The sequence below is a fragment of the Stegostoma tigrinum genome, chromosome 16 (assembly GCF_030684315.1).
Source record: "Stegostoma tigrinum isolate sSteTig4 chromosome 16, sSteTig4.hap1, whole genome shotgun sequence".
Taxonomy (NCBI): domain Eukaryota; kingdom Metazoa; phylum Chordata; class Chondrichthyes; order Orectolobiformes; family Stegostomatidae; genus Stegostoma; species Stegostoma tigrinum.
This window is the reverse complement of record NC_081369.1, coordinates 32,971,736-32,998,535: the sequence shown is the minus strand read 5'-3', so window position 1 is coordinate 32,998,535 and position 26,800 is coordinate 32,971,736. Positions and strand designations below refer to the sequence as shown.

The 26,800-nt window shown below is 40.1% G+C and overlaps 1 protein-coding gene across 10 annotated transcripts in view; it reads right to left on the bottom strand.

The window, feature by feature from the left end:
* The window catches only part of znf536 (zinc finger protein 536), a 567,201-nt gene that overhangs the window by 487,636 nt on the left and 52,765 nt on the right, over window positions 1-26,800 (bottom strand). Inside the window, exon 4 of one of the 10 annotated variants that reach the window (XM_059651688.1) lies at window positions 1,018-1,142. The exons of the other annotated variants lie outside the window; for them this stretch is intronic. The gene's annotated coding sequence lies outside the window, so the exon portion shown is untranslated. The remainder of the gene's footprint in view (window positions 1-1,017; window positions 1,143-26,800) is intronic. 10 annotated transcript variants of the gene reach the window in all.

Below are 26,800 nucleotides of genomic sequence, written 5' to 3'. Positions count from 1 at the left end.
CACAACTGTCGCTTCTTAGTTTACCTCTTCTCGACCTTTAAATGCATGGCTGCCTTGTGGCACATTCCAACCTACGTGCTACATATTTAGCATAAATACAGAATGTTGCTCTATTTTAATTATGTAAATTGACAGCTACCAGAATTAATATAGAGCAGTGCAGCTAATCAGAGATCAGGAGTCGAAACAAAGGTGATTGTTTTTGAAAAAAATAGCAGATTCTATTGATATAAGGTTATATCAGCTACTGTGGCCTACTTTTAGAAAATGTAACATGTATACCAATCTATAAAATGCATTAACATCTTAGCGAGTTTCAATCCAATCTGCCCCAATAAACATCCCATCAATTTTATCAGAATTATCAGCAAAGTGATGTAAGTTGTCACCAACAACGACAATTGCTCGACAATAACCAGCTCACTAACACTCGATTTGTCTTCAGCTTGGAGCATTCAGCTCAAGATTGGATTGGAACCTTATGCAAATGTGGAGAAAACATCTGAATTTCAGAGGTAGCATTTAAACAGAGTAAGGCTGACGTCAATCGAAATCAAGGGTAAAGCTTTCCAAGAGCTGGAATTATACCTGGGTCAGAGGGGGGTGTTTGTGATTGTTAGAATTTAATCATCTCAACTCTAAAATTTTGCTGCAGGAGTTTCTCAGTCATTATATTAGGCCCAACTGGCTTCATCATTGATCCCTTCTCCATCACAAGGTAAAAGATGATTAGGTAGCATTTAGTAAAATTCACAATTCCTCAGAAAGCAATAGAGTCTATGCCCATATGTGGCATGAACAAGTAAACAATCATGTTTGAGCTGATTATCAGCAAGGAGCATTCATGACACACAAGTTCCAGGCAATGACCTACCCCCATTCTGTCACTTACCATTCACCAACATTACCATCTCTATATCTCACACAATTAACATGCTGGGATTACTACTGATCCTGAAATAACCTATTAGTACAAAAGCAGTTCAAAGACTCTAAATTCTGCGATGGGTGACCCACCTCCTGACTGTCCACTGTTAGAAAATGAATCCTCGCGATAGCTGATCAAGGTGTAAGAAGCATCTGATGGATTTGCTGCTGCTGCCTTCTTTCCTGGTAGGGAACCACAGGGCCTACTTAGTCTACTGAGGTAGAAGAAAACCACTTGTTAGTCCACCGAGAAAAGGCTCTTTAAACAAGATGTAGTTTATTGGATGATTGCAACTATGCACAAGATACACAGATTTAATAGACACTGTTATTGAAATTCTGAAGACAGCCTTGTTGTTAGGTCTTACACCTTTGAGATTCAAAGCTGTTCAATGCCTGAGCATATGTGACATCTTCATGTTGAATGACACTCAACATACCCCTCAGCATTTGCAGGCAGGCCTATACACCTTATACAACTTCTCCCACCATGTAAGCTGTGTCCATATTTAATTTACTAATACCCCATCTTCCCCAAGTCTCTGCTGATTCTTGCAGTCTGAAATCTCTACTGATCTGATAGGATTGGAAAATGTTTCTGTTAACCCTATATAACCTCAGATTTCCATCTTGCAGACTGTATGAAACTAATTTCTTATGCCAGCATAGCTAATTCAATTGATGCTGTCTTCTGTTTGGGTTCCTCAAAAATAATTGGATGCTCTATGAAGTTTCCTACCAGTTGCTCCTTGATCAGTTGCTCAGTTACCAAAATTTTATTTGACCTGTTTTTCACTGACAGGCTGTGTCTTATTCATCTCTTCCATAACTGGCTGATACTTGACTTTAACTAATTTGGCTTCTGCTTTCTGAATAAAATATCATGAAAACACGTACTCATGTTCAAAAGTGAAAACTCTTGATTGTGAAGCAAAAAGTTATTCACCAGTGTCCTCTCTTTGTAGTGCATGTTGCTTGTATCATAGTTTTAATCAGAAATGCTACACCTCCTGTATCATGAATTTGCACCACTGTTGACTGTAAATAGTGTTCTTTTCAACCATGGTATGCCATCCGCTAATGTAATGACACTTGGCCCTGATGTCCGTTGTTATAAATATCTTCTTGCTAAAAGTCTATGTCTGAATCACCTATTTTCCTTAAGTATACCTTTGGCATTTCTTCTATTGTAGTCTGCTTCAGCTCATTTATTTCTTTACGTGAGAGGCTTTCTTTCATCTCACTGCTCCAAGAAGGCCTTATTTCAGAACATTTTCTTCCTTTTAAATCATTTTTTAATGGGATGTCGTTGATGCTGGCTCAGCCAACATTTGTCCCCATCCCTAGTTGCACTTGAGAAGGTGGTGGTCAGCTGCCTTCTTGAACCCCTCTGTGCAATGTAGAGAATACCTCTACACTGGAGAAACAAAATATAGGCTGGGTGACCACTTCACAGAATACCTATGTTCTAGCTGCAAAAGAGTCCCTGAGCTTCCAGTTGCCTGCATCTTCAACACACCACCTTGTTACATGGCCAGGAGTGTCAGGCAATGCTGCAAGAACAGCACCTCACTTTATGCTTGGGAACTCTACAGCCTTCCGGACTCAATATTAAGTTCAATAATTTTAAGACTTGAGGCACCTTCTCCCATGCCCTTACACCAACACCGACATACCAGACCTTGTCATCACATGGTCTGCTAATGCATGCAATCCATTGATAGCCACCAGTAGGCCCCATCAATGGTTATTCATTCTCCCAGGCTAATCGTTATCCTCTCCTTTGTTTGTCCAACCATTCTTCTCTCTCCTTAGACTCTATCTCCACCTATTATTTACTTCTTACCCTCTCTCACCATCCTATCTTTGCATAAAAAAACTTTTCCTAGCTACTATTACATTTGAGGAAAAGTCACTGGATCCAAAATGTTAACCCTGATTTTTCCCCACAGATGCTACCAGACCTGCTGAGCTTTTCAAGCAATTTCTGTTTCTGATTTCCAGTATCTGCAGTTTCTTCAGTTTTTATTTATTATTTTAACTGTTTATCACCCCAATTTACCCTCTAAGCCGCAGGCATACCACATCATCATGGCAGACATAGTAGTGTACAATCATTCCACTGAAGCCAAGGCGCTGCTGATCATTGATGGACCCCTTTCACAATAAGCCTTCTACATTCCCTCTTTTAAGCTGAGATGCCCCCTTCACAATTATTTTTGCCTTGATTCACAGCATGCTGCCTCCGATCCCAACGCTTAAGTTCCCCAGTTATCCAACAACAGCACTGGCGCCTGAGAAAACTCCCTCACTTTTTAGTGGATGGACACAGGGCTTACTCACTGAACTGACTCGGGCAGAGAGTCCCAACTGATGTCTGACCAGCCCTTGACTAAGCTTTGTTAAATTTGTGGATTGAGTTACGATGACTCATCAGACTGATTGTACTGTACATACAAGCCTGACTGTGGCCCACTGCCAGACTGTAGTGATAGTAACTCCCTGATCCTGACCACTCTGATCAGCTAATTGACTATATCCAAGCACCTGAATCTGAGTGGACACTGGCCTTGACTTACTGTGACGGTACCCTCAGACTGAAGGCTGTGTCCCTTGACCTGACTGAGGACTATTCCTCTTAGACTTTGAAGCATATCCAGTGCACATACACAACTGGAACATGGTACCAACGTGAGATTGATATAGCATAATGCTGTGCAACAACATGTCCAGCCCATGACAAGCTGCTCAATTTGTGTCGATGCTAAACGGCAAGATAAGACAAGGCAGAAGCACCATGAGCTTTTAAATTCAGGCTGAAAGGCAAAATGCAACATGACGTAGCAAGACAAGTCAAGGCAAAACAGAGGTGTTATGAACATCCTGGTAGGCATCAGGTAAGTGAGCACGAACAGAGTATTTGTACTGTATTGGGAGGTGCTGATGTATTCTAATCTGCAGCATTTAATTTAAGGCTGCATTGTAATTGGGGTCAGAGATGTGTTCTGAGGGTGTGGCACACGATGCCAATGTCTATGGTTGGGCAGTGCAAGCTGTTGCTGCTCTTGCCCTGAGGAGTTGGTGGCTGCTGCCCAAGATGAAGGCCCGGAGGAGCAAGCAGCAAAGTGGAGCCACCAGGTACCCGCTCTGAATTTCATCTAGGGAACTGTCACCACCTAGTTTCTATGCAGCGGGTGAGGGAATTGGATACTGCAAATCAATGAGTTGAGTTTAAGCAATAATGGTTATCGAAACAAAGTTGCAGAATTGGACTACTTTCTCCCGACACAGGGGATCCAATTTCTGCAGATCTCATCCTATTCTTCCAACTAACTCAATTTTGCCCCATGATTGTTGGGCTTGAAATTTTCACCCATAATTTCCATTTCCACCTTGTAAGACCATTCAGAGTCTTATAAACTTCAATCAAGTCCCTTCTCATTCTGATAAATGCCAGTGAAAACAAACCCTATCTGTCCAACCTTTCCTTATAAGATAACGGTTGCATTCCAGTATCAATCCTGAAAACCTCCTTGGAATTACCTTCATGCATTTACATATTTTCTTAAATAAGGGGACCAAAGCTACATACAGCATTCAAGATGTGGTCTCACAAGTGTCCTATGTAATTGAAGATCCTTACATCAGTGTTCAATTATTTTCATAATAAACAATAGCATTCCATTAGCCTTCTTAATTTTGTCTTGTATCTGCATATTAACTTTTTCTGACTCACACCAGAACACCAGGATCTTTCTGCACCTTGGATTCTGCAGTCATTCTCTGTTTAAGTAATTTTCTGCCCTTTTCCTCCTGACAAAGTGAACAACTTCATATTTGCACACATTATAGTTCATCTACCCGATTTTTGCCCACTCACTCAACCTATCTATATTGGTCTATAACCTCTTTACATCTTCTGCATCACATGCTTTCCTACCTATCTTTATGTCATCTGCAGATTTAGTAAACTCATTGACATGAATTGTAAAAAGCTGAATCCCCATCAGAGAACTCAGCCAGAACCCCCTTGCAACATCCTGCAAATCAGAAAAGAGTGGTTTTCCCAGATCCATGGAGTTTCTGGTGAACACTTAATGCTGTTTATCTGTAGCCAGGGCTAAAATGCTTGCTACCATCAACTTAGATTCTGCCTTGGTAAATTTTGTCAGATGATTCCAAACCTCTGTGTCCTAGGACTCTGCTTCCCCCCTGCAACAGGATCCTTGACTTCTGACCCAGAGACCACAATCAGTAAGGACAGGCGACAACATCTTCCCCACAATAATCCTCAATATTATTTCCCCACAAGGCTGCGTACTCAGCCATGACCATACTTCTTATACACTCAAGACAGTGCAGCCAGATTCTGCTCAAACTCCATTCATAAGTTTGCTGCTAACACCACCGTAATGGGTTGGATCTTAAACAATGATGAGACAGAGTACAGAAAAGAGATAGAGAGCTTAGTGGCATGGAGTCAAGAGAATAATCTCTACCTCAATGTTAGCAAAGCAAAGAATTTCTTCATTGACCTCGGAAAGCAGAATGGAGGATACACCCATGTCTGTATCAATGGTGCTGAGGTGGAGATGGTTAAGAGCTTCAAGTTCCCTATGAGTAAATATCTTCAACAATCTGTCCTGATCCGTACATGTTGACACTACAGTCAAGAAAGCACACCAATGCTTCTACTCTCTCAGAAGGCTAAGGAACTTCAGTATGTCCACAATAACTTTTATCCATATTTATAGATGCACCATAAAAAGCATCCAATCTAGATGCATCACAGCTTCATATGGGAATTACTCCGGCCAATACTGCAAGAAATTATAGAGAGTTGTGAATGCAGCGCAGACTTTCATGACAACCAGCCTTCCTTCCGTTGACTCTGTTTATTTTTCCCACTGTCTCAGGAAAGCAACCAACATAATCAAAGACCCCTCCCACCCTGGTTATACTCTCTTCCACATTATTCTTTTGGGCAGAAGATACAAAGGTTTGCTGACGCGTACCAACAAATTCAAGAAAAGCTACTTGCCCCTTTTTATAAGACTTTTGAAAAGCTCTTTCATTATAGAGTTAATCTTTCTCTACACCTTGTCTGTAGCTGTAACACAATATTCTGCATTTTGTTCTACTACCCCGATGTCCTTATGTGAGGTATGATTTGCTTGGATTGCAAACAAAATATATCTTGGTACACATGACATGTCACAGCAATAAATCAAATCTGCCCTGCAGGGTTCTGGAATGTTCAGTTCTTTTTCAGATGCTGACTGTCTGCTCGTGCAGCCTTCTTCAAGCTGTCTCTGAAGAGGTTACAAATCTCCACAGCTGCCAGCATTTTGTAAGCTTCAGTGAAATGGGGTTCACACCAAGTCTTCATAGTCACGGTGCACAAATCTTGGAACTCGTTCTATAACGGCACACAGGACGTACTTGCACCACTGGGACCACAGTGGCTCTGCAAGCAGCTCACCACTGCTTTTTCAAAGGTGAACAGAGGTGGGCAGTAAATGCTAGTCTTGCCAGAACCACCCATATTCCACTGCTACAATAATTTAAAAGAACTGGCAAATTTGGTAAGGGGTAATTGACATTGAACGTATGAATGATCATATAAGAGATGGCACAACAAAAATAATCTCCAAGTTCAGAAGTTCTACTCAGAATTGGAAATAGCTAGCACAGGAAATTACGTGGTTCGAAGACTACAGTGAGTGTTACTATTTAAGTTTCACATTGATGAAGGAGCAACATGAATTATCAACTGCTGCTCTATTGCATTTCTCCAGAACAGTGATCTGTGAAGCAGAAATCTATCACCCTTAAGCTTCTGACTTATACAAACCACTATTTTATTTAAGTGGCAATTTTCCTGACCATTTTAAAAATTAAATTGTTATTCCACATGTCCCTTTGTTTGTAGCTATCAATATCCCACAACACAAACTGTGCGCAAAGCAGTACGATCTGACTGGATTGATGGAGTAAACTGAATTTGTTGATTAGTTTTGTTTACTCCAACAAAATTTTCCCTAGGTAAAATCCTGAATGAAGTAAGGTTTCAGTAATTTAATTATATTAACAAGCTGTCAAAGTAGTAACAGACACAAACACAGAAAACAGGCACAGAGAATTCCAAATCTGAGAATGAGCAAAATAAAATCTAAAATAAAAAATACCGAAGACTTGTTGCAGCATGGACAAACAATTTGCAGAAATATCCATGAAATATGTGAGATGGCCAGTGTTATACAGTGAATAGTCTGAAACCTCTCAGATATAAATATTTGCAAGAACTTGGGGTTTTGTAGATAGCATAGTTTACAACGTTATTCCTCTGTATAAGGATTAACTAAATTGGCTTGCAAGGTCTCAGCCCAGTTCTTATAAGATAGTTAGTAATTGGGAAAGAATTGTCACAAATGCTTCCGATCTTGACATGTAAGCCATAATTTAGGGTCTGACAATAATCTTTGGTGGAAAAATTCAGCATGAAACAATAGATGATGTTTGACTTGAGGTTGGGTTATGGTATGTTGGGAGAACAGAAATAAGAGTACTTTTTTAGCTTTCCAACCATGCCACAACTTTCCTGGAAGGATTTGGTGCTTACAGTAGATCCTAAATCTGTAAAAGATTTTCAGAAATAAAATGTTGAAAGGAGGAGCTTCAAAGATGCACGTTGCAAGCATCTCTCCAGATACAGAAAATACAATAGCTATACTGAAATGACTGTTTTCCCAATGTCTTGCTTTACCCTGGATAATATCTATCTGCAATCACGTACAATCCTTCAGTGTCTCTATTTCTAACCAAAGGACTAGGCAGGGCCTGTTGCTTTACTTCACCATAGATGTGACACCACATGACAAGTTTGATATAGGAACGTTAGATTGGGTTGACTTGAATTTTAAGGATATGAATAAAAAAAATTTTAAAAAAAGAATAAAAAAAGAGAAGAGAGAATAACTGGAGAAATCCGAAAGCAGAAGAAATGCAACCAACGCATGTTTAATTTGATTTAAATTTTAGAGTGAAGTTTACATTGCTGTCATGAGACTCAAGCTGAGGAAATAGTTTGTTTTCAGGAACACCAACCAAATGAGATGTCCATAAAAAACAATATACACTACTTTTGTGGCTTCATTAGTTTAGAAACAATAAATGTATGACATCAGCAATATATTAGTTGCAATTAACTTCTTTGGCACATAAAACATGGTCGCTTTTGCTTGCAAAAGCCAACTATTTCTACAGCTCAGTTCCCTTATACTTGTATGCAGAATCATTAATGCAAGCAGCATTTTTAAATAATGATCTACAAAAGCAGCAGGCTTCAGCAGTCAGATGATGTAAATAGATAACTTACCTACCTGTAACATGACCTCCCATCACTCTAACAGATCTAAATATATTGCCACAATCTTTATGAATAATGAGTGCACCTGTTTACAGTGTCACCTCTGTTTTCTCACTGTCTCCTTGAGCTTCATTTTACTTCTGATGCAAATTTTTTGACAGCCAGCATCAATTTGGAAATCGCAATATATGGAGCATGATTGTTCTTTTGAGAGTTTTTATTTTTCTTTATCGGAACATTTAAACGTTACTAAAATAAATGTTAAATTGGACCAGGAATTGTTGTTTTGGATAAAATGCAAATGGTATGACCTCCAAATCAATGTTTAGAACTCATTTCATTTATGCATCAAATGCACCTTCACATTGCACATATGCAATCTTGGCCTTGAAACATAAAAATTCCTCGAAGTGCTTTCCACCAAACTTCTTCACTCTTGTTTGAAAGCTCTGGCTTGTACTCAAATGCACTTCTAAAGCAGCCAGGAATTCAATAGGACCTTAACCAATGTTATTGTTCATGCTTAACCTGCACATTCAATACTGGCAGGTTACTCTATCGTGCAGGATTTGGATCTTATCCTTATCTGTTCTTATACATACAATGGATGTCACTAAATATCACGGCTGGGTTTTTTTCACCATTCCGGGGACATTGAGATCAATTTTAACACTCTATCTGCTACTCCAGTTGAATTTACTAACAACAACCAATGATCAAACCAGGGACTTCCCTGTTCTTTACGTTTCAATTGCATGTTGTATATTACACTTGCCAAGTCTACCATCCAGGAGCGAATTTCACTTTGTTTGGTTTTAAATGAGATTTCATAATCATCCTCTACAAATCCGCTGTGTAAGAGTAACACTCGCATTTTATCCCAGATAATAATGACATACCAATTTCTCAATTCTCCTTTTGAAGTTAATGACTTGGGTTGGGTTACAGCTCCATAAGGACTGGCACCCTCCGAAAGTGGGAACTCTTCATCGGATAGATACAACAATTCCATGGCTTGAACAGAGATAATGTTTGAAGCAACCACAGGTCTGAGACAGGGTGATAACACTGATGGGACAAATATCCAATTAACTCTCTCTTTGAGTGCAACTGTTCGAATGAACTGAAGGATTGGTGAAGGTACCATGGCAAATGCAAACAATGAATTCTATTAAGTTTGTTTATCATGGAAGCAACATGATTCCTTGAATTCAAACTTGGCTTTCAAAATCTCTTACAGGATCTGCAGCATTTTCTTTAAAATAGTGGACATCTTAGTAAAAAGCTATCAACTCAGCAACTGTTCATCATGACTGATAAAACCAACAAGCTTCCTTCTTGTCAGTTCCAAATTCACTTGAATAACTCACATTCTTAGAAAATGTTTAGTCTCCTATTTTGGCCTCTTACTTCTGTAAAACAAAATTTCTGCATTCCAGTCTTAGCATTAACAAACAGTCTTGTTTAAAGAATATTTAGGGCCATGCTTATGGCATTTTTCTTCAATACTTGGAAGATAACAACTGGTACTACAATGATATGTGTTATGTGTTATTGAAAGCGTGTGTGGGAAAGGCTTGTGATTTTACAGCTACAAACCTATTCAGTTACATTGAGGGGGTTGTATTTAAAAAGAAAACAAATGTGCAACTGCATTGCACATTCTCATGCAGCTCAATCACTAAGTAATGCTGCATAATTTAGTTCTTTAAAATAGTGCTATAAAACAATAACTTTAACAAAGAAACATAATATGGCACCTTTATGGTAGATACAAATCAATGTATTAAACTTCATGCTGTGCAATAGTACAATTTCTATAGGTTGTCTGTGACTAGGTTGTGGAAGGTTAATGATGCTGACATGCCTGAGAAATTTAGATTAACTTACTTTTCTCAAGGTTTTGTGGGGGTACTTTATACAAAGACTGAGACGTACAAAAAGAGATTTTTGCAGCCATGGATTATATCTAAAATGTAGCTTTTATAACCTATAATCTCTTACAACCATAAAAGAAACAGAACAAAGCAATGGAAAACAATCAGCAAATGTGAGAAAAGTGTTCAGGGACCAAAGGAACAATAATGAAACAAGCAGTTCAGTGGGATTGCAAGAGGTGCTACCCTCTGCTTGGTGTCAGTATGCAACTTCCTTACATTTACCCAGCTGGTTACAAGTGAGAACAGCTCCCTCCACAAATCAGCATAGATGCAGGTCTCAGTGCAGGCCACCCTTTGTGCTTGCTAGGGAATTCCAATCACCACTGCTATTTCTACAGTGTGCCAAAAGAAACATTCACAAAAAAGCTTTCCTTGCCTTAAGTCACTTTCTAAATTGGCTCCCAAGAGCTTTACCCTACCTTGTTCAGCAAAAGAGACAATTATATATGGGTTTTTCTCTTGTTATTTAATATACACACTATAACCTGAGCAATTTCCATGCCCTGATAGATTTTCTCTGAGATTCGAATACTAATGTGTTATGTTTCATTGCCATCAGTGCCAAAGATAAGAATGATAAGAATGGTAGGAATGGCTGTGATTTGAACTCAATCAGCACATTCAGTTAGCTATATTGTCTCTCCATGCTAAGTTAGATATATCAGCAAAGTTGTCTCACTTGGGACAAAAATGTATAAAAACTGCAAAAGGTATCTTTGACCTTTCTATCATTCAGAGAATTAGCAGAGGGAAGAAAACCAGTCAATGCTTTAAAGTACTACCGATAAATGTTATTCCTGTTTGCCCAATAAAAAGCTATTCAGTCTCACTTCTAGGTGGCCTATTACATAGTTACTATCAAATATATTACGAATATAAAACAGCGAACAGAAAGTAGATATGTGGGATTCACCTTTCTACCCCTAGAGTATTTCAAAAATGCTATGGCACTCTTTTTAGCAGAGTTACTACAAATCCATGTAGTTCATTGCTAGGGACTTGCAGGCAAGGTAACTATTGAGGTCAGTCCTGTGAATGGTATGATCCAAGATCAGTTCAGTGGTTAGTACTGCTGCCTCACGGCGCCAGGGACTCACGTTCAATTCCAGCCTCGAATGACTGTCTGAATGGAATTCACACAGTCTCCTCATGTCTGCATAGGTTTCATCCTGCTGTTCTGGTTTCCTCCCACAGTCCAAAGATGTGCAAATTGCCCATATTGTCTGGGGTGGGAAATGTACAGATGCGGTGGGAATGAGTGGGATGGTCATCGGAGAGAAGGTGTGGACTCGATGGGCCAAATGGCCTGTTTCCACACTGTAAAGATTCTATCATAATAAGCTGAACAGAATGGTTGCTGGGTGTATTTAAGAACAATCAGCTCCTTTTTCAAATAAAATATACTCATTATATGTATGGCCAATGGGAAGTTAACTGCCTTTTTTTCCTTAAACTAGTGACAATAAATAATATTTGTAACATTTCTTGTTACTGAACATTATTAACTGCACTATCCTTCTCCAGTGTCTTAGAATCATAGAATTCCAACAATGTGGAAGGAAGTCATTCGCCCATTGAGTCTGTGCCAACCGCCCCCTGCCAAAGAGCAGCCCACACAGACCTTATCCCTGTAACCCTACCATTTACCATAATGCACATAGCCTGCATATCCCTGGAACTACACAGCAATTTACCTTGGCCAATCCACCTAGCCCACACATCCCTGGACTCTCCGATCTTTCCAATTAAGTATTGGGAAAGCGATTATCTTCAATCCCTCACGACAAACCTATTCCTGATCTACATTTCCACTCCTCTTCCTAGCAACTGTTCTATGGCTTTGGTGTTATTCCTGGCCCTGAAGCGAACTTCTAAGCACATATCTGTGCTATTGCTAACCTCACCCATTTCTAGCTCTATGACATCATCTAACTCTGACTCAATTTTAATCATCTGTTGCTAAAATACTCATCTACCCCTTTGTTACATCCAGACTTGTAGACAACTATTCCAATGCACCCAAGGCCAGCCTCCAATGTCCTATGCTCTGTAAACCAGAGCTCAGGGAAAACTGCATCCTGTGTTCTTATTCCCACTAAGTCCTGTTTATCCGTTACCCCTCAATCCACTGATTTTACTGATGGATCCCAGTTAAGAATGCCTCAATTTTAAAATTTTCATCTTGGTTTTCAAACATTTGCATTGTTTTCTCCCTCCATATCCTGATTTCAGTGCTGGTCTAATTTTTGAATCCTGAGTATCTTGGATTTTAATTGCTGTACCTTCAGTTGGCAAGGCCCTAAATTCTAGAATTTCCTCCTGACACATCTCTGACTCTGTACTTCATTTTTCTCTGTTACGATACTCCTTAAAACCTAACTCTTTGGCAAAACATTTGGTCATCTTCCCTTATATACTGTATGGATCACTATTAAATTTTACCTGCTAGCGTTCCTTTGAAGCAACTGGAACATTTTATTTATCTATAAATACAAGTTATTTTTGGTATTGTTAAAACTTAACATTCTCAGAGCGGACCATCAGAATTGGCTTCTCCTTTGAGCAAAACTTTAGATCACTGTTTGGGTAACCTATGTATTTCATTGCTTGTAATATTAAGTCACCTTATTGATCTATTATTGTAACATTCTAACAGTATTAAAGTTAGATGCTGGGCTGAGGCAGGCACTGTATGGGTTATTTTGATGAAAGGTGAAAATGAACAGTAAATGAGATCCACAAGATTAAGAAAATCCAAGGATCAAGTCTGATTTTAGCATATACATTTTGTGGTAATTGCTGAATAACATAATTTCAATTTGCTGACAGGCATTAAAACATGAAGGCGGCATTTTGAGGGAGCAATATATGTGAGCTCCTTCTTCCACTTGTACTGAAGATGTGCACTGCCAACTCTTGCTATGAATTTTTTCTTTTGGTCATGGCAGCACATCTTGACAATGCGAAACAGCAACAATGGAAATATGCAAACTTCTGGTGAAAGACATGCCAGATGCCATTTTGATGACAGCATTAGCACACTTGTGGTGAGTATCTTCCAGAAGTATCAGGGTCTTCAGGTATCTGCTACCTGGTGTGCAACTGCCATGTGACACCACTGCCATTTTGGAGCTCAATGCTCCAGTCGATGCCCTCTCTTAATATGCATATGCATCAGCTGTCCAACCTCCCACCCCCCACCCCAGCTCCCACACCAAAGCTATTCAAAGACAGGATCAATTAGTTTCAGATTAATTGCTGATTGATTTCTATTTGCTGTTAACATGACCATAAACATTTTTTCTACTTTCAAGAATGCATTAAAGTTGGTAAAGTATACAGCGTGTGACATGACAGACACTGAAGACCTTTTGCTGATTTTAAAGCTTTTGGACAGATTGGTTGTCTCCAGGCATGGCTGATTGTACATGTAGGCATTCTCCTTGTAATGCAGCATGATGAGGAGAATAGTCAAAGGCAGCACAGAACAGGTCAAGCTGCTGAAGGAAAAGAGTTGGAGGCTTAATCCACCGAGGAAGCAATTCACCCACCTGAACCTCAATGAGAAATAATGTGCCAGATTTTGTGCCTCACTGTACAGGACATTGGTGAGGCCACTTTTGGAATTCTTGTCACCCTTCTATAGGAACCATGTTGTTAAACTTGAGAAGGTGCACAAAACTTTTACAAGGATGTTGCCAGGACTGGAGCATTTAAGCTTTCATGAGAGGGACTGAATAAGCTGGGGCTTTTTTCCCTTGCGTGTCAGAGGCTGACAGGTCACCTTACAGGGGTTTATAAAATCATGAGGGACATGGATGAGGTGAATTGCCAAGGTCAATTTCCTAGGGTGGGGAATCCAAAACTAGGGGGTAAATGTTTAAGGTGAGTGGGGCAAGATTTAAAAAGGACAGAGGGTGATGCACATATGGAATGAGCTGCCAGAGGGAGTGGTGGAGTTGGTACAACATTTCAAAAGCACCTGGATGGGTGTATGAATAGGAGGGGTTTAGAGGGATACGGGCCAAATGCTGGAAAATGGGACAAGGTCAGATTGGGACGCCTGGTCGGCATGGATGAGTTGGACTGCAGGGTCTGTTTCCACGCTGCATGACTTTATATCTAGGACTTAATGCAGTGACAAGTGAGCCTTAGTTGCACCATTGCCAATGACCATGAAGTTGATTTTACCTTGAGCTTTTCCATGACAAGCTCAATCCAGACTAGAATTGGAGAGATTTGCAACATCTTCCAGTTTGCCATCCAATACTGCATACGGAAGGTCACAGCATTCTGTCTTGAAAGAGAATAGATTTCGTGTTGTCTTAACAGGGAGTAGAGGGTAAAGCAAGCATGCAACTTTGAAAGGATTGTTGGTTTCTCCAAGTTGTAGATCGCAATTAACTGCATGTACTTTGCTTTGCAGGTGTTATGACAATGTTGAGGTTTACTGCAAGCAAAAGGATTTCATTCCCTCATCATGCAGCTGAAGTGTAACCATTTGGAATGAATCATGTAGATCAATACTGCCCAGTATCCTGGCAGCAAACACCATGTTTTCCTTTTGAGGCTGTCTGCTGTGCCATCTGTAGTGAACCATCTTGACAGATCAAAGGATGGCTACATTGGGAGACAACAGCTATATACTGACCGCATGGCTGACGCACAGCATTCACAAGTAAGCTCAGCATTCATAATATTGAAAGCCATCCTGCCTTATAAAATCTCAGAGTGCACACCATTAATCTACAGAAACAATGTTTCATTTATCTGAACTACTTTGGAGGAGCTCTGCAGTAATCAGTCGAGTGGATGTCAAGAATCACAGTGATCAAATACAAGCTTTTTTAATGACGGCACAGCCACTGGCAACAGCTATATGGTAAACTGCTGGGAAGCAAAAGACAAAAGTGGTGTAGAAGAGAAAAAGGAGGAGAAGAGTTAAAGCAAAATGGAAAAGACTGACTTGGTTACCCATGAACAACTAACCATACTGCCAGCTAAAACCTAACATCAGTGGTCCTGTACAATCTCATCCTGAAAGGTTTCAGAGCTTGATTCCTGACATTAACCACTGTAGTAATCTGGTACTACTGCCTTCACAGACGTTGACTGAAAGGCCTCCTGATCCTCGTAGAAAAAGTGTATCCTTCAAGGATTCCTGTGCATCATTGGGAAGACTTGGAGCCCATTCTCTCTGATGTCGTGGCATTATTGAGTATTTCTTAGGTCAGAACAATTCATTAAATGACTCCTGACATCTCCTTCAGCTACAATCCACCGGCCTTTTAAGAATTGCAGGCTGGTGTGAGGTAATGCAGGCTAGCAGGCTCATGATAACTTTCCACCACTTTGGCTCCTCTGCTGTATGCTACCATCATGGTAATTAAGTGATATTACAAAGTAGGAAAGCATTGGGGTGGGCTGAATGAGATCGAAATTGGCATTTCAACTTCAGAGCCCCATCTTGGCATCCTTAAATACTCTTTACCATTTGAAGGAAGGATCAAAAATTACCCTTCATGACTTCTTCAATAAACTCAAGTAGATTCATTTCATTTCATTAATGTTCCAGAAACCTCACCCCATGTTTAACAATTGTGTATTTTTTTCTATTTACTAGTCAAGGTGGATGGATCAACAATTTTGCCTTTTTTCATTTTTAACAACAGGCTTGAAAATAATACAAACCAAAAGAACTGCAGATGCTATAAATCAGGAACAAAAACAGAAGTTGCTGGAAAAGCTCAATAGGTCTGGGCAGCATCTGTGAAAAAAAATCAGAGTTAATGTATTGGGTCTGATGACTCTTCCTCAGGACTAATCATAGCTAGGGAAATTTTGGTTTCTTTGCAGAAGGTAGGGTCAGGGGAGAAGGTATTGAATAAATAATAAGTGAGGATAGAGCCCAAACAGAGAGAAGAGCAGTTGGATAGACAAAGGATTGGATAATGTTCTGGCTTGGACGGTGAATAGCTGTTAATGGGGACTGTTAGTGTCTGACAATAGGTAGTGTAATGGCAGGCTATGTGATAACAAGGCCTGGTGTATGGGGTAGGGGGCTGGGACATGGGAGAGTTCAGGCCCTAAAATTATTGAACTCAACATTGAGTCCGGCAGTCTGCAGGGTCCTCAAGCGGAAAATGAGGTGTTGCTCATCCAGCTTGTGTTGAGCTTCGCTGGAGCACTGCAGCAAGCCTGAGACAGAAATGTCGGACAGGGAACAGGGTGGTGTGTTAGAGTGGCAGGCAACTAAAAGCTCAGAGTCTTTTTTGCAGGTAAAATGGAGGTGTTCTGCCAAGTGGTCACTCAGTCTACGCCTCGTTTCCTCAATGTGGTCACAGCTAGGAAGGTGAACAGCCATCAATAGGGACTGTCAGTGACTGACAATATGTAGAAAATAATAGATTAGTTCAGGTTAATAATGCAGTAGAGACCGTATTGTGGTAACTTCTCTATTAAGGTTGTAGACATATTCGCTGAGCCAGTGGGTTCAGTTGCAAATGTTTCATCACCCTACTCGGTAACATTGTCAGTGCGCCTCGGGGGAGCATCAGTGTTCTGTCCCACTTGTTATTTATGTGCCTCGGTTCGCTGGGGTGGTTGGTATTACTTCCGGTTCTGTTTCTCAGTGGTTTGTATACAGGGTCTAATTCAATATTTTTGTTGATGGAGTTCCGGTTGGAATACCAGGTCTCCAGGAATTCCCTGGCATGTCTCTGTTTTGCTATTGTAATGATGGATGTTTTGTCCTAGTCGAATTTATGCCTCTTGTTGTCAGTGTGTAGTGAGACAAGTAAGCAGTGGTCATGTCTCTTGGTGGCTGGTTGGTGTTCATATATCCATAAGTTTAATTTTCTCCTGGTTGGGCCTATGTAGTGTTTCTTATAGTCCCTGCACAATATTTTGTATATTATCCAGTTTTACTGGTTTTGGCTATGGGATCCTTTATGTTCATCAGTAGCTGTCGTACTGTGGCTGTAGATTTGTGGGCTACTGTGATACCTAGTTGTCTGAGTAATGTTGTGGTTGTCTCCGAGATGTCCTTGATGTATGGTGGGGTGATATGTGATTCTGGTCGTGTTGTGTCTTCCTGTTGTGATCTGTCTCACAGGTAATGGCAGATTCTACTTCTCAGGTATCCGCTTCTTTTGAAGACTCTGTATGAGTGCTCCTCTTCTGCTTTGCGTAGTTCCGAGTTGCTGCAATGTGTTGTGGCTCATTTAAGTAGTGTCCTGATGCAGCTCTGTTTGTGGACATTGGAGTGGTTGCTAGTGTAAACTGGGTATTTGGTCCATATGTGTGGTCTTTCTATTTCTGCTAGTCTGAAGTTCCCCATTGTTTTTGTGTTCTATCATTGTGTCTAAGAAGGGTAATCAGTTGTTGTTCTTTTCTTCTTCCATGACTTTTATTCCAGTAAGGGAGTTGTTTAGGTGTCAGTGGGTTTCTTCTGGTTTTGTGTGTTTAATAATCACAGTGGTGTCATCTACATATTGGACCCAAAGTTTGGGTTGTATAGTGGGGAGCACTGTTGGTTCTTACCTTTACATCACTGCTTCTGCAATCAGTCCTGATATTGGGGATCCCATTGGTGCTCCATTGATTTGTTTGTACATGCTGTCATTGCAGGTGAAGTGGGTTGTGAGACATAGCTCTAGAAGTTTCATGGTGGGGTCTTTATTGATGTTGTTGGTGTCCTGTGTTGCCTGCCCGATTGATTCGCCCAGCAGTGTGCCAATTTTTTCTTTGGCTAGGTCAATGTTTATGGATATAAATAATGCTGTGACGTTGAAGGATGTCATCTCGTCCTCTTCTATCCCGGTGTCCTTGATGATGTTCAGGAATTCTTGTAATGAGTGGATGGAGTGGGTAATGTTGTCCACTAAGTATTTAAATTTCTGTTGTAGATCTTTGGCAATCAAGACTGTAGCAGTACTGTAAAGATTAGAATGGACGGTTCTCCCCACTATACAATTCAAACTTTGGGTCCGTAATGTAGAAGACACGTTCATGATTATTAAACGCACTAAACTAGAAGAAACCCACCGTCTCATAAACAATGTCCTTACCAGGATAAAATTTATTAAACAAGAAGAGAACAACAATCAATTATCCTTCCTGGACTACCATCCTGAACGCAAAAACAATGGGGAACTCTAGGCTAGCATATACAGAAAGACCATACATACAGACCAAGTACACAATTACACTAGCAACCAGCCCAATGTCCACAAACAGAACTGCATAAGGATAGTAATTAAATGAGTCACACCACGTTATAGCCATCCAGAACTACACAAAGTGGAACAGAAACACTTGTACGGAGTCTTCAAAAGGAACTGATACCCGAAAAGCACAATCCGTTCTTATCTCCAAGACAGACCACAATAGGAAGACACAACACGACCAGAATCACTTATCTCCCAACCACACATAGGGGACATTTCATAGATGACCACAAGACTGCTCAGACTCCTAGGTATCAGAGTTGCCCAAAAACAACAACCACTCTCCAACAGCTAATAATGAACATAAAGGATCCCATACCCAAAACCAGCAAAACTGGGGTAATATACAAAATACCAGGCAAGTACCATGAGAAACACTACACAGGTCAAACCAGAGGTAAATTGATTCTATGAATACATGAACACTAACCAGCCATCAAGAGACACGACCACTTCTCACTTGCCTCACTACACACGGGCATTGAGGGACACAAATTCGACTGGGACACCACATTCATAATCGCACGAGCCAAACAGAGACATGCCAGGGAATTCCTGGAGGCACCTCCTGGAGGCAACTCCATCAACAAACACATTGAATTAGACCCTGTGTACAAACCACCAAGAATTGGAAGTAATACCAACCACCCCACAAACCGAGGCACATAAATAACAAGCGGGACAGAACACCGGCACTTCACTGGAGGCGCACGAATGATGTTACCGAGCAGGGTGACTAAGTGTCTGCAACCAAACCCACCAGCTTGTCAATCAAGTCTACAACATCATCCACAACTTGAGCTACAAATCTTCTCGACAACTTTAAACTCCTCTATTATGTTTGTGTTTGTGAAGTTTGATCTGGTCATTATTGCTCATTGTTTAGCTGTGGGTGATACACTGTTGATGGTGCTTGTCAAACTGTACATGAACATCTTTATTTTTGTGGACAATTTGATACTTTGGCATAGATTATTACAGCAGCAATTTATCCCATACACATTTATTGTGTAAATAATCCAGCAACAATGAGAATTTCGCAGTACTAAATATCACAACTCGAAGATTAGCGATGAGCAACAAAGGGGACAGTCAGGACTGAAAAGTTAGTGCCAGCTACAAAATATTTTACCCTAGCCAGCCCAGTGCACACCCAGAAAGTGGGTTGGGTGTTGCAAAATTTAACCTGGACATTCACCTAAACATGTCAAAAATAATTTTTTTTGGTGCAAAACATGGTAAAGGAGACACAGTGTCTTGCATAAAGACACTTGTGCTTGCAATCATTCTTTCTAATTCATATTCCATCTTTGTTCATTAATCATTTTTAAAATTAGTGATCCATTTCTTCCACTCTGCCATCTGTACTCAGTGTTGTAACAAACATGACACCTTCCTGCATAATAAAATCTGACAACTATGAAGTTGCATTTCTAAATAGCTTCCCTTACACATATCTATGCATTTCCAGAGCAGATGCTGTTACCAGAATTTTAAAAGAGGACGTTTTTTTCAGCCAAGTTCTTTCTTTACTTACATATCTGTATGAGGGAAATATTCATCAAAGTGGCTCCTTATTTCACACTACGGTAATTAGAAAATTCATTGTAAACAGATCTCAGCTTTCATTGGTGTCTTTACCCACAACTTCCTCATAGCAAGAATGGAAAGATTAAGTTAACCTTATTTCTCATTGCCACTCCTTTAGCATTTCTGATTTTATAACTACATTCTGACAGATTCAATTTAAGGTTATCAGCAGAACTGAATTGCAGAATACTGATGGGGATATAGGCCAGGCCTCTCTGGACTGATTAGCATCATTTAAGAAAGCATTCAGTTGCCTGTTTGATCATCTCAAGAGACTCCAAGATGGGTGGCCTTTTAGCTGTAGGAGTCACCATTAAACAGACTGATTTGAGTTCAATGTGCATGAAAAGGAGCTTAATAAGAACTCACGATTGTAGGTAGTTAAGTCTCAGTTCTTTCTTCCTGTCTTAAAATAATCTTCTAGCATTACTGTTCAAATAAACTGTTCAAATTTAGCAAAAGTTGAAAAGTGCACCTTTTTAACTGTGCAATTTCTGAGAGCTGGATTTACATAAAGATCATAAACTAAGTTTATTTAGTGTCACATTTAATTAATTTAAAAAGCAATCATCTGTGGAATTATAGAATTGTAAGAAAAGCTGTTCTTTAAATCCATGTAGAACAAATCAGTTAGGTATTAAAAGTTTAAAAGAAAAACGGTTTAAATTGGTCAGCTGCTAACCACATGGTAGCATTAAGTATAACACAGTAGATTGAAGCCACAATTATTTCAGCTTTACTCACCTCCTGATCTTGGTTTTATCAGCAAAGTATTGCCTGATTGGGAGACAGTATGAAATGGAAGGAATAACGTAGAAACACCAAGACTGACAGCCACCAAACATAATATTGTGAAAGGGAAATGCGCAGATCTCAACCTTGACCCTGAACTTTTACTATCTTATAATATTAAACATTCACCCTGCCTTCCAAAATATAAATGTGCCTTTTTGATGACAGCCAATGTTATTTGAGGATTAAAATAGTACTCTCACAGCCCTTAACATTAAAGTCTTCCGCGTTTACAAAATTACAAACAGATGCAACTCAAGTACCTGCAAATAATCTGCCAAGAACAATTTCAAAAGGGAGATTTCAAAATATGTGGAAGTCATTAGGACGTGTATTATTTTTGCAGTGAATAGGCGCCATGAGTGTCTGAAGAAGCAGATGGATTCAACTTTTTTTCTTTAAATCATGAATGACAAATTAGTTTAACGGGAGTACTTTTTTTGACTCAGTGAGCCAAGAAGGTTGGGGCCCAAATCTGGTGCTGGTGGTACAGAAGAGTAAGACTCCCATCTTCCTGCAGAAAAGGTGGATCTCATCCCAAAGTAGCCAGGTGGTCTTCACCTTGGTCTTCAACCTTGACCTTGTCTATCTGGCAGATAAACTGGCACACAGGCACTCTGATACAGGTGAGGAGGCCGAAAAGTATATCGCTCCTCAAAGTAAAACAACTCTCAATTCTGTTGCTGTGATTACAAATGAGCTCCGCCAACGGGACTTCATAGAATATGAGTTCGCTGATTAGGGGTTATTAATCTGGTCAATCAGGGAGCCCTGGCTGACAGATAACAGGCATGACCAGAAGATTCTGGCATTCTGATAGCTGACTCTGAAGAGGCAGTATTAAAATCAAGGACTGTTCATGTGTAAATAAAGGATGCCTTTGTGATAGGACACCAGCCTCTGTGAAAAGATTTCAAAGGCAACGAGAGTAAAACACATTCTTGAAATAGTTCGCTCACAACAGTCGGCTTTGAGTTACGGTAAGCATTTCTTATATCATGCCTTTATTTGGGAAGCTTGGCTCGTTCAACCCTGCCATTGAGGACTGGAAAGAATGTGTATTTTTTTTGGGACAACATTGTGGCAGATGAAAAGCAATGGGTAATGCTCTTGGCAGCTTGTGAGCCCATAGCATTTTGTGTTATTAGGAATCTAACTTTCCGTGAGACACCAGGTACTAAAACCTTTCAAGAATTGATGGACATAGTTAAGGAATATTACAACCCAAAGTCTCCTCTAATTTTGGGATGCTATCATTTTTGTTCAGCAATTTGAGAACTGGGGAATCATATCAGGATTTTTGACTATGTTAAGATGACTAGAAGAAGCATGTGACTTTGGTTTAACCCTTAATGAGATGCTTAGAGAACCTTTGGTGTGTGGGATTAATAATGCAAAAATGCCAACCAGCTGAAGCCCAACTGGACCTTAAACAGGCACTACAACTGGCATTATAATTGGAAAATGCAGGAAGTGGAGCATACTTATTGCAGGGCATTCCGATAGAAATGACACACTCGCCAGTCCAACTGAGCTTGGCAAGCACCACTTAAGTGCAGGAAATCACATAACCTCACTTGGCACGTAACCTGATCACATGAGGTCTAGCCTCTAGGTCGGCCCACAGCAAAACCCAAAAAAAGGCAAGCTTCAGCCAAATGGTTAAAATTTTCTTCCGAATCCTAGCTGGCAAGCTATTATAGTTGCTGCCAGTATGCAGTGTTGAGACAATTAAAGATTCCTATTGGAATTAAATTGAGTATATGTAATATAGAGTCATACAGCATGGAAACAGACCCTTCAGTCCAACCAGTCCATGCTGACCATAATCCCAAACTAAACTAGTCCCACCTGCCTGGCCCATATCCCTCCATGATAACACAATTATCGTATAAGTGTGGCAAAGTGGCTGAGTGGTTAAATTGCTGCTTCACAGCACTAGAAATGCAGGTTCAATTCTACCCTCAGGCCAACTATCTGTTTGGAGTTTGCATATTCTCCCTGTGTCTGTGTGGATTTCCTCCAGGTGCTCCAGTTTCCTCCCATAGTACAAACATATGCAGATTAGGTGGATTGTCCATGGGAAATACAGTTATAGGGGATGGGGGTGGGTCTGGGTGGGATGTCCTTCCAAGGTTTGGAGTGGAATTGATGGGCTGAACGGCCTCCTTCCACACTGTGAGGATTCATGTGAATTCATTGGCTGGTCTCGGAGGGATATCAAGCAGAGTTCATACCCTGGAAAGTCCAGCTACATCTGGTTTGGAACAGTTAAACTTCTTAGCAACATCCAGATCAGAACTAATCAAAATAAACATCTGGTTAAATGGCCACCTGGTTCTAATGAGGTGTGATACCAGTGCGGCCATATCGGTGATCACAGAGCCACAGAACCAAATCTTTCCCTGGACTCCAGCCCTTAACTGTATGCAAGGCCGCAGCTAGACTGAGAATCTATACCAGAGAACTTTTATACACTGATTAGAGTTAGAATTAGGTTTTTTTGTCATGCATACTCAAGCACAGGAATACAGAAGTACGGGGAAAGTGTATGATGTTGCCATTTATAGCATCATCATAGGTACAGGCTACCTCGATACAAAATCGTATGTAAAAATTACAAAAATAAAGAATTAAGTTAAAAGTTCAACATTATAATTCTTCTCAAAACAAAGGTGTAAATAAGAATTAAAACTAAAAGTTCCAAATTGCAGTCTTTCTTTGGCCCTGGGCATGCAGTCACTCCACACTGGGCTTTTCCCATAATAACCTGATCTCTCCTCTGCACTGGCCTCAATCTCTCCTCTGCGATGGACTCGATCTCTCCCCCACACTGGGTTTGATCTCTCCACCCCCCCGCCACTGATAGACTCGCTTTCTCCCCTGCGTTGCCCTTCATGAATTTGGACATGAGCCACAGTTACTTGCAATTGCAGTTAGATGAGAATTTCCTGGTATGTTACAATTAAAACCAATAGGGTTTGTATCAATATTTTCGACTGCCATTTGGGGTAATATCAGCTTGTTTAATTTTTCAGCTGACACTTGTCACCACTTATCAAGATGATTTGCTAAGAACAGAGAAAGCCTATAAGGAACTTGGACATAGTCCTTCGATGTTCCTCCCAGGCAGACATATGCCTTAGAAGGGAAGAATGTGTGTTCCAAACACCTGAAGTGACCTACTGGGAGACAGAGTCAGCAGGACTGGATTATATCCATTGAAAGATCAAGTGAGGGTGATCAAAGGTGCCTCAGCTCCTGCGTCTGTCCAGGAACTTAGATCTTTCCCTGGGCTGGTGAATTATTACAAGAAATTCATACATAACCTGGCCTCCATCCTGGGACGTTTTGCATCAACTCCTTAAAACGGGTCAGCCTTGAAAATGGTTGCACAGACAAGCACTAGCTTTCAGGGAAGAAACAGCTATCATCTTAAGAAAGATCCGGGAATGACATGTGATGCCTTCCATAAGGCATCAGAATGATATCAGCTAACTGGTGGCCAAATGAGGAGGAATGCCCAAAAGCATATGCATCCAGGATTTTGGTTAAAGCAGAGTGTAAATATGCCCAGCTGCAAACTGGTTATTTTCAGGCTTGAAAAGCTATTGACTGCAGAGAAAGAGCCAGTTCCTGCCTCTGTAGAGATTTGATTGCTTCTCCAATACATTCATGTCCTCAAACTGTTCATTTGGGAGCCAGTCACATAGTTGTTAGCAGGCAGGAGGCTTTTGTCATCTGGTCACTAATCCACAGACCATCAGGTCACAGCACCCTGTCTCCACCTCACCTATAACCAGGCTTTCACTGGTGATGGAAGAAGCAGCTGTGCAAACAAACTTACAATGAGTATTAGTTTGCTTCTGTATGAAAACAAGCAGCAATCCTTTAACAGTCCTTGGTTTTTAAAACAGTCAATTTCCCATTTTAATCCATACTTAAAAATAAAAATAAAAAAGGTTCAGTCTTTACAACCTGCATTTGTTTTCTTCAGTTTCTTATCTATAGATCCATGTAGGATGGAGATTAATTTTGGGGAACACTGCTGGGTCAAATCTGAGCAATGAAAACTGACTAGGGGGCCTCGAGAATAAATCAAGACAACAGAAGTGACAACTGATGTCTCCTCACTTGAAAGCAGCCAGCAACATTCTGGGTGTTCCACTGGCACAGATCCAAAGGCTGGTCTGCAATGTGACCAGTGGCAGAGAGACATCACAAACTATAGGTGAAATGATACCACTGAGTGCTGAAACTTGTTCATCTGAAAAGAAGCCAAAGTTGTACAATCTTCATGCAGAATGGGAAAATGAATTTCTATTCACAACTGTGAGAGAGCTTTTACGTTAGAAATCATTAAATCATATTGATAAGTTTAAAAAAAAGGGAATTTGGAATGAAACCATACAATGGTGGACAGTAAATTCGAGGATAGTTTTCTTTTGAAACGCAAAACTTCAATTCTGTTCTTTTTCTCCACAGATACTACCAGACCTGCTGAGTTTCTCCAGAATTGTGAGTTCTTGTTTCAGATCTCCAGCATCCACAGTTATTTCTTTCTTTTATGTTTGGCATAAATGCAGGCTTTGTTGCATTTTGCAGAAATGAATTTGATTTTTCCTCTTTTGTCACTGTATAATCTATCAGCATTTACAGACTTTTCTCACACAATGGAAGCTGTTGTTAAGATTGTGAAACTTGATTTGAGCAACAGACCTGCAGCACCACTTGTTTAAATCTTGACACAACAAGCTCAGTGCTACCTACAGTGAACTAATCCTTCATGCTGATGTGAGATGATTAAGTTGAAGTAAAGTCTGCAAAGACTTTTAGATCTGAAGCCTGATATTGTCACTTTTTGTAAATCCAGGAATGAAGTCTGCATTGAGTTCTTGGACAGTGTGTGGTTGCTTGACTTTGGGTTCCTTACAGATACAATGTCAAAACTGCACTGTGAACTGCAGGGAAATCACTTAGACCTGGCACATACAATTAATGCTGTGAATGCATTAAAATTGAAACTGGGTCTGTGGTTTGACTTACAAAGTAGTGGAGTTGATATAGAGATAATTACTACACAAAATGATTTTGAGCTGAAAGTCAGATAAAGGGAGAGCAATTTTTGGAAGTTTGTAAACAAAAAAAAATACCTGCTTCTGTCATCCTGCGCTTTTAGAGTGAAATTATACTTTGGTTCTGCATTACTATTGTGTGATAACATTCTCCCAAATGAAAATAACCAAGTCCATGTAATGCGTCCATCTCATTCCTAGCCATGTGATGGACTGTGTATGATAGCAGACACAAATTATAATCCAGACTTCAAGACTAATGTACAGTCACAGATGCCACACTGAGACCTCACGAGTAAAGGACAAAATGGATAATTATACATACTATTTTAGCTTTTAAAAGTACTAAAAATGAACTGCTTAGTCTATATTTTCTTAGGGGTAGATCCTCGGTTGCACTTAAATTAAAAAAATGTCTTATACTTAAAATGCACGATGACAATTGCCATACGCCATGTGCTCATAAATTGTGAATAACCTTTGACATGGTACTTTATCAAAGGCCTTTTCGAAGCACACTTCATTCCCCTTTGTCAAACTTGTTTGTTACTTACTCAAAAATCTCTAATAAATTACTTAAACATAATTTCCCTTCCACTCAGTCATGTTGACTTTGCTTAATCACACTATGATTTTCTAGATATCCTACTATAAGCCCTTAAAAAATTAATTCTGGCAACTCCCACATGACAAGCAGTAGGCTAAATGGCCGAGAGTTTTCTGCTTTCTGCTTTCCTCCGAACTTCAATAATTCACTGACTGGGGCACTACAAGATTCTGAGGAATATTGAAGGATAATAATTAATGCACCCAATATCTTTACAGTGACTTCTTTTTTAGGCCCTAGAATGCAGACCATCAGGTCAGGTGGACTGGTTT